Raw genomic sequence first — 8,428 nt, forward strand, 5'->3', positions numbered from 1 at the left:
AAAAAAAAAAAAAAAATTAGCCAGGGTGGTGGCGGGTGCCTCTAGTCCCAGTTACTCAGGAGGCTGAGGTGGGAGAATGGTGTGAACCTGGAAGGTGGAGTTTGCAGTGAGCCGAGATCGCGCCACTGCACTCCAGCCTGGGAGACAGAGCGAGACTCCGTCTCAAAAAAAAAAAAAAAAAAAAAAGGCCCAGCTTGTGGAAGCACAGGTCCCACTGTCCCACCATCACATACCAGCACCTGATACTGGCAGACCAGATCACCTTGCTGCTGCCTTGGTCTTCACACATCCTGCCCCAAGACCCCTACTGTATCTTTTCCTTAACTCAGCAGTAGCCAGCCTTCTCACCAGATACAAGTGATGCCCATCCCTATTCTCTGCAGGCTGCAGAATTCATGTCTTGTTTATCTCTTTTCTATAATGATGGCCATAGCAACTAGGCTGTAAATTCTGCTCGACTTATCTTGCACTTTAAACAGGTTTTATCCATAGACACTGATGATAATTGTATGGCTCATTGATTATCTGCTGCTGTGCTGAGCACTTTAAAAACAATTCCTAATCCTCACAGTAACCCTGAGAGGGAAGGGTTGGCATTGCCCTCATTCTCCTCAATGGGACACTGAGGCTCCAGGTTAAGTGTGCACTCAAAGGGGTAGAGCCAGGATCGCAGCTGGTGCCTCTCTCCCATCACGAAACTTAGAGAACATCTTATCTGTTCAGAGAGTTCTGATGAGGTGGTTAAGTCATGATGCTATGTGCCTGTGGCCTTGATCTCTCCACGTGGAGGATAGGGGTGATACGGGACCCACTTCAGAATGTGGTGAGCAGTCTGACAGCACCACTTAGATATAGACACCTCTGGGCACTGTTGCAGGAAAATAACAGCTGTCCTGTGTTGAGCTCTTAAATTTTCTTATTTAATCTTTACATTAGCCAGGTATGGTAGCGTGCACCTATAGTTCCAACTACTTGGGACGCTAAGACTGCAGGATTGCTCGAGCCCCTGAGTTGGAAGCTGCAGTAAGCCTCCAACTTGTGAATTATACCACTGCACTCCAGCCTGGGTGACAGAGACCGTCTCTTTAAAAATAAAACAAAATCCAGCAAGGTCTTTTGTTTTCCCTGTTTTTTTAGCGAGTAAACAAAGAGGCCAGGAGCTGCTAAGGGCTACACAGATTCTGCTGGTCCCATCTTCATTCCTTCTACCATGTGATGCTGCATTTCTAGCTTGTGGTCTGGTGTCTGGTTTTTTGTTTGTTTTGTTTTTTGGGTTTTTTTAACCACATAATTATAATCATTCCCTACATATAATGTGCCCTGTGTTTGTTTGTTTGTTTTAACTTAGCATGACAAAGCACTTTCTGCATTCTTAAGGAGTTTGTGACCCTGTCATGGATGGCTGTCGTTCCATTACACACATGTGTGTTGATTTACCTATACTTGCCCCTGAGTTGGAAATGTAGAGTGTTTTCTGGTTTTGCTGCTACAGTTAATGCAATGCAAAGCTTTATATGTAAAGCCTTTTCTTTTTTAGAATTATTCCTTAGAATAGATCCCTAGAGTAGGACTCTTGATTCCAAGAGAATCCATTTGCTTAAGACTCTGGGAGCACAGTTTCAAATTTCTTTCCAAAAGTGTTGCACATGATTCTAACTCTAGTACATGCTACTTATTTAAAAGTAAAAATGTCAGTAGCTCTTGCTGGTGTCTCAGCAATTTGGGAGGCTGAGGTGGGTGGATCATTTGAGGTCAAGAGTTCAAGATTAGCCTGGCCAAAATGTTGAAACCCTGTCTCTACTAAAAATATAAAAATAGCCGGGCATGGTGGTGGGTACCTGTAGTCCCAGCTACTCAGGAGGCTGAGGCAGGATAATCACTTGAACTCAGGAGGCGGAGGTTGCAGTAAGCCAAGATGGCGCCACTGCACTCCAGCCTGGGCAACAGAGCGAGACTCTGTCTCAAAAAAAAAAAAAAAAAGTAAAACTGTTGTCTTTCCTTTAGGCCAGAGATTGGCTGCTCCAAGCTAAGTAGTGACATGTGCTCCATGGCTGCCCTTTTAGAGGGACAGTTGTGAGGGTAACCTGGTCAAGTAGCCTGCGAGGTGATTTCGAAGGATTTCAAAACAAAATAGGGATTTTTGGAATCTAGATTTGAGCAAAAGTCAGTGTGAGTCAGCACATAGGTACAGAATCTGCCAACTTTGCAATTTAGAAAAGGGGAAAGAAAGCCAACAGTTTTTCCTAGCAGTGTGGGCCTGCGTGGTCTCAGGCGCCTGTGTCTGCTGGGTGGACAGGTCTGCAAGCATTTCTCCATCATCCCCACCCTGAGAGGAGGCAGAAGCCGGCCACAGAAGCGGCACACACACAGCCAGAGTGCCAGTGGGCTGTGACGCTGTTGTCCACTAAGGTTGCTGTGGCACGGGGAGTTTGATCATCTTTGTAGCATTCTTTAGAAGACCCCTAGGGGTTTCCACCGTTAGGGGCTACGCAGATCCCATCTTCACTTAATGGGACTCGTCATTGACACTTCCTAAGCAAGAACGATGTTGAAAGGTTGTCAGTGTGGTCAGTGGGTAGGGTTAATCAAGGAGGGAAGAAGACACCGTCCTTGGTGCTACAGGTCCTGCCTAGCCCTTGAGGTTTGAGAACACCCCTTGGAATAAACTAGAGAGGGAGGCACACTGGGTCAGTGCTACAGATTTCCTCCCAGAAGCTTAGAAGCTGCTGGGGACATGGTAATCCACAGTTGTTTCTGTGTAGCTATGAAATGTGACGTGTTTGGGGCCAAAGATAACTTTCCTCTTTCAGAATAAAGTTTGCATTTTTCCCTAAAACAGGTAAATGATGGGAGATGAAACCAGATGATAATTCAGATTCTGGCCCTAGATAATTGCTTGGATTTCCTGAGGTAGGTTGGTTCCTACATTACGCATAGTATGAGAAACATTTAGGTGCTGCTAAAGGCCCAGGTGGCTCTTCAGTGTCTCTGAAGAACCACAAACACTTCAGGACTTGTCCAAATTATAAGCAAGAGGCTAGGCATTCAAAGAGCCGGGGACAAGCTGTTCAGGTGAGAATACAGGAGCTGAGACCCCAGTGCGGGAAGGGTCTGGGGTATCTGCGGGGTATGGCTGGAAGCAACAGCATGAGAGGGAGTGAGGGATGGGATGGACTGATGTCCAAGCTCCCTGCCATGGTCCAGCCAGAGGGAACCTAGGCTGGGTTCTGGACCCAAATAGGAGTGGGTTAGGTGTGAGGTGCATTTTGGAGGCGGAACAGAAAGGACCAGCTGGGGGATCGAATGAGGATAAAGAGAAAGGAGGAATTAGGTTTCGTTGCATGAGCAGCCAGTGGGTGGCTGTGTCCTTCGGGGATACAGGGAAGCCCAGGGGCCAGAAGTGGTGCTTCGGACATCTTTTGTCTGGAGCGCCTTTTAGACATCCAAGTAGAAGTGTTGAGTGCTGGGCGCAGTAGCTCACGCCTGTAATCCCAGCACTTTGGGAGGCCGAGTCAGGCAGATCACAAGGCCAGGAGATCAAGACCATCCTGGCCAACATGGTGAAACCCCATCTCTACTAATATACAAAAAAAATTAGCCAGGCGTAGTGGTGCGCACCTGTAGTCCCAGCTACTCAGGAGGCTGAGGCAGGGGAATCGCTTGAACTCAGGAGGTGGGGATTGCAGTGAGCCAAGATCGTGCCACTGCTCTCCAGCCTGGCGACAGGGCGAGACGCCATCTCAACGGAAAAAAATAAAGAAGTGTTGAGTAACCAGTGAGCTGACAAGCCCACCACGTGGAGGACTCGGGTAGGATACATGGGCTTGGGGGAGTGGACCGCATTCTATGATGACAGAGCTGGCTGGCAGCGGGGCGAGGGACAAAGGAACCACTTCCCTGTTGGACCTTGAAGGCTGCATTAGAGCATGAAGAATCTTCCAGAAGAGGACACAGAGTGTTAAAAGTAGAGGGGAGTGTGTGTTTCCAGGGCGAGTGAGGAGGCTGGAAGCTTCAGGGCCAGGTCGTGGAGGGCACATCCCTTGTGTGAACAATGTGAACTTCTTCCTGATTGCAGCAGGAAGTCTGTCCATGGTCTTTAAACAGGGTAGTGAAATGATCAGATTTAGCCTCTCACATGATTATTCTGGTAGCAGAGGACTGACGGTGTAAGGATCCCAGCAAGAGACACTCAGGACCCTTAGGGACTCACTCTACATACAGGGTCCCTATTGTGCCGACTGTGGAGCCGCCTGGCTCACCTGCCCAGGGATTCTGGCCACTTAGCGGAAAGGCCAGTGAGGGACCCGGCAGAGCATGATGGTCTGGCCTGCTGGATTCTGTCCTGCTGAGGGTCTGAAGATGCTTATTCACACAGGGCCAGTTGTTAGAAATGTAAGCACTCACACAGATACGCTTTTCTCTCAGTGGTGCCTGCCTTTTTTTGTTTAATTGCTCCCTGCAGCAGCACATTCCATGGTAGATTCCATGACAGGGCTATTCTCACTCTTGATTTCAGTGGTTTTGATGTTGTGTCTGTTGCCATAGCACCTGGAGCTAAGCCTTATCAAATAATTGCACATTTGGTGATCACTTAGGCTTCTAGAAATGTGAGGCAGGGAGGACCCTCAAGGGGCTCTGGTCAGAACTCCTGCTGCTGAGAGGCTTCACTGCATTCCCCCGGACTCACCGACAGCCTCGTTACACTTCATACGTCTGTGTGTGTGCACCAGTGCATTCAGCGCCTCCATCCTCACTACCCAGCGCCTTGTGAGGCTGACCAGGCCACAGCTTGCCCTGTTCTGCACCATTCTAGAGCTGAAGGATTTCCCCAAAATATGTCGCTAGACGGTGACAAACAGGCCCTTAGTCCAGTGCCTTTGGCGGGGGCCGGCTGGAGCAGCATGGCCATGTTCAGATGCCTGTCCCACCACTTGTTAGCTGTGTGCCCCCCGCCCCTTCTCCTCCCCGAGGGTGACAGGATCCTCCTGAAAAGTTGTTAGGAGGATTAAATGATTTGATAAATAAAATGTTTCATCCATAAGCACTCAATATATGGTAGCTGTTATTGTTATTCATCCCACTGTATCTAATTTCTCTACTCTTAAATTTTACAACTTTACTCAGTAGCCTATAAAATATTCTACATTTGTGGCTCCCGTAAATTTCCTCGTTGCTCTGCTGAGGCCATTTCTAGTGCCTGTGTGGTCAGTGTTATTGGAGGGCAACTGATAAACCAGCCATGCTCCCCACTTCCTCTCTAGGAGCTTGGCCTCCTCGGCTGTCTGCAGACCTTTGCCTCTTACATTATATCCAGTCCAGCTCTCACGTCTTCCCTGGTGAGCTGCTGTCCAGAAATCTGCTCTGTCACCTTCTGTGTGAGGAGCATCCTCTCCAGCTTGTCTCACTGCCTTAGCTCCCACGGTGCAGAGTTTCCTGGAAGCATGCTTGGAGGGTAGCAGGCCCAGGAGGCACAGTTGTGACTGGAGCCATGGCAGAGCAGCAACTGATACTGGTCACTACGAGCACCAGCCTCCTTATAAGTACTCCTTTTATAGATAGGGAAGCTGAAGCTGGGAGAGGTGAGTTCACTCACCCAAGGTCACTTTAGTAAGTAGCCATGGTGGACTGCTCAGATGGGCCCAGAGCCAGTCTCCTGACCACTAGGTCATGTGGGGACACCAGGTGGCATGAATCTCTGAATCTCATTTTTCTCTGTGCTTGGGGAGGTGGTAACGTAGTTCAGTCCTTGGCGATGGTTAGTTGCCTGCCCAGGGCCTGTCAGCTTTAACGTTCTTCTGATCCTGTTTATGAAATGCAGGTAATATATTGACATTGCAGAAGCTCAGAGAACATAATTGAAAGTCTTGTAGATGGCAGTAAAATGGGAAGATTTTTCAGGCTGGTTTTCTTATTGGTCTGGTGAGGAGCTAAAAGTTACAGCAGGCGGTCAGCAGAGGGCCCCAGAGCCTCAGAAGTAAACCTAGATTTGGGCGCATGCCTGAGTATTGGCAAATTTCTGTAGGCGGGGCCCTTTGGCTCCACAGTGGGGCGTCAGGCATTGGAGTGCACGTCTCTGAGCTGGGAGGAAACCCCAGTACCACCAAGACGAAGAGAGGTGTGTAGGAGAAAGTAGAGTACCAAGAACAGTCCCAAAATCTGGTCACCCCCTGGTAAGATCACTGGTCCTGCTCCAGTTAAGAGTATGGGTGTGTGATAACAGGGCTGGGGCTTTGTATGTAAACCAGGAACCCAGAAGAGAGCAAAGAGCTGTTTTTCTAGGTCTGTTACTTTGAGGTATCCCCCTTCCCCTGATTTCTACTGGATTCTGATTTAGTTACTCTAATGGCCTCTGCATAGACAGCCCTTCCCCTTGGGCAGACTCTGATTCCTGGGATTTCCTGAGCAACACTCCCAGGACTCTGCACAGGAAGTGGAGAATGAGGTCAGGCCAGGACTGGAAGGGGATTCACCTGCTCTCAGAGCAATTAAATGGCAATTCCAGACCTGTTCTTAGTCACTTCTTTCCAATCTGAGGATGCTAACATAAATGTGAAAGACAGACAAATGGTTACGCACAAAGTGCTTAGGATGGTCCCTTTGTAAGGGTTTGCTATTATTAATAATCTACCAAAAGCCATATATGTGGCCTTTCAATACAGCCTGGATCTTTTATTTCATTCTTTTTTTCTTCTAGATTTCCTTTTTTTTCCCCCCCTTTATAGAGGAAAGCCTGAGAAAAGGGCAAGAAAACCAAAATAATATGGTTCTGTGATTAGCAGTCCAGTTTTACGATGGAGATAATTCACCTAGTGCCCACCTTTAGTGAATGCAGGTGGCATTGCCCAGACCACCCATACAGTAGAGCACATAAGGTCCAGAAGCAAAGACAGCAGCAGATGGCAACTCCTTGGCTGCTGTCACAGAAGCACGTGCTGAGCAGTCTCTAAGTCACGTGTGTTTGCTCTAAAATTAACACCTGGACAATGTAGAATTAATGCCATTAGAAAATGAAATCACTTCTGTTTTCCACACTATGTAAACCATACATCAGAGTGCCCTAAAAACGTGGTCTGTAGTGGTATTTTTCTTAGGTCAGGCCACTAGTTAGGTCTCTTACGAGGTTCATTTCATGTGGTTGGTGGGTTTTGGTTTGGTTTTTAAGGAGCAATAACCCTTCCCTATGGGAAATAATGGGCCTTGAATGAGGTTATGTCCAGTGTTCACTGGTCCCATTTTGAAGTGCCCCAGCTGGACGCACACCTGTGACCCAGGGCCAGCCTTGAATCTAGCCTGGAACAATGACCAGAGAGGAAGTGCTTGGAACCTGAAGCCAGTGGCTTTTCTGTGTTGAGGCTCAGGTTGCATTGTGTGTTTGTGAGTCTTCTTTCTCTCCCAGTTGTTAGGCCTGAAATGCCATTATTCCTTAAGAATAGGGACATAGGGGGCCAGCCTTTTCAGCTGGAAGCCATTCCTCCCAATTGTGTGTGTATTCCCCTCTGGTGCCCTCTTTAATGTCCAGGTGTCTTGTGTGTGCCAGGAGCCCCATGAGAGCTGTGGTGGTCACACAGCCAAGCAGACAGGATGGACAGGGGACTGTGAGGAAGCAGAGGCCAGTGGCTTGGCCTGAGCACTCAATGCAGGTGCAACTCAAGGGGGTTCCCCAGCGGCTGTTCTCACAAATGGGGCTTGACTTGGTTCAGAATCATACTTTTTACACCTGCCGTCAGCACTTTTAAGGTCAGCTTTGTTTTGTGTTAAAAGTTTGCATAAAATTATAAGGTGTATAGCTGGGGAGAAAGAAATTTCTTTGGCAAGGAAAGAACTTGAGGCTGGGCTCGGTGGTTCACACCTGTAATCTCAACACTTTGGGAGGCCAAGGCGGTCCAATCACTTGAGGCCAGGAGTTCAAGATCAGCCTGACCAACATGGCAAAACCCTATCTCTCCTACAGATACAAAAAAATTAGCTGGGCATGGTGGCACACGTGGCCTGTAGCTCCAGCTACTTGGAAGGCTGAGGCATGAGAATCGTTTGAACCCAGGAGACAAAGGTTACAGTGAGCCGAAATCGCATTGCACTCTAGCCTGGGCAACAGAGCTAGACTCTGTCTCAAAAAAAAAAAAAAGAAGGTGGCTGGGGTGGTGGCTCACGCCTGTAATCCCGGCACTTTGGGAGGCCGAGGCGGGTGGATCTCGAGGTCAGGAGATCGAGACCATTCTGGCTAACATGGTGAAACCCCGTCTCTACTAAAATACAAAAAATAAGCCGGGCGTGGTGGTGGGCGCCTGTAGCCCCAGCTACTCGGGAAGCTGAGAGGCAGGAGAATGGTGTGAACCTGGAAGACGGAGCTTGCAGTGAGCCAAGATCGTGCCACTGCACTCCAGCCTGGGCAACAGAGTAAGACTCCGTCTCAAAAAAAAAAAAAAAA

The 8,428-nt window shown here is 48.4% G+C and overlaps 1 protein-coding gene and 1 long non-coding RNA gene across 2 annotated transcripts in view; both read left to right on the plus strand.

Moving 5' to 3' along the window:
- Positions 1 to 8,428, plus strand: part of LOC108538321 (E3 ubiquitin-protein ligase RNF216-like) — a 108,301-nt gene that overhangs the window by 40,857 nt on the left and 59,016 nt on the right.
- The window catches only part of LOC108538324 (uncharacterized), an 18,158-nt gene continuing 13,426 nt past the window's right edge, over positions 3,697 to 8,428 (plus strand). Inside the window, exon 1 of the long non-coding RNA XR_001888047.1 lies at positions 3,697 to 3,809. This is a non-coding gene — a long non-coding RNA (uncharacterized LOC108538324). The remainder of the gene's footprint in view (positions 3,810 to 8,428) is intronic.

Source organism: Rhinopithecus bieti, unplaced genomic scaffold (genome assembly GCF_001698545.2).
Source record: "Rhinopithecus bieti isolate Rb0 unplaced genomic scaffold, ASM169854v2 scaffold_13704, whole genome shotgun sequence".
Taxonomy (NCBI): Eukaryota; Metazoa; Chordata; class Mammalia; order Primates; family Cercopithecidae; genus Rhinopithecus; species Rhinopithecus bieti.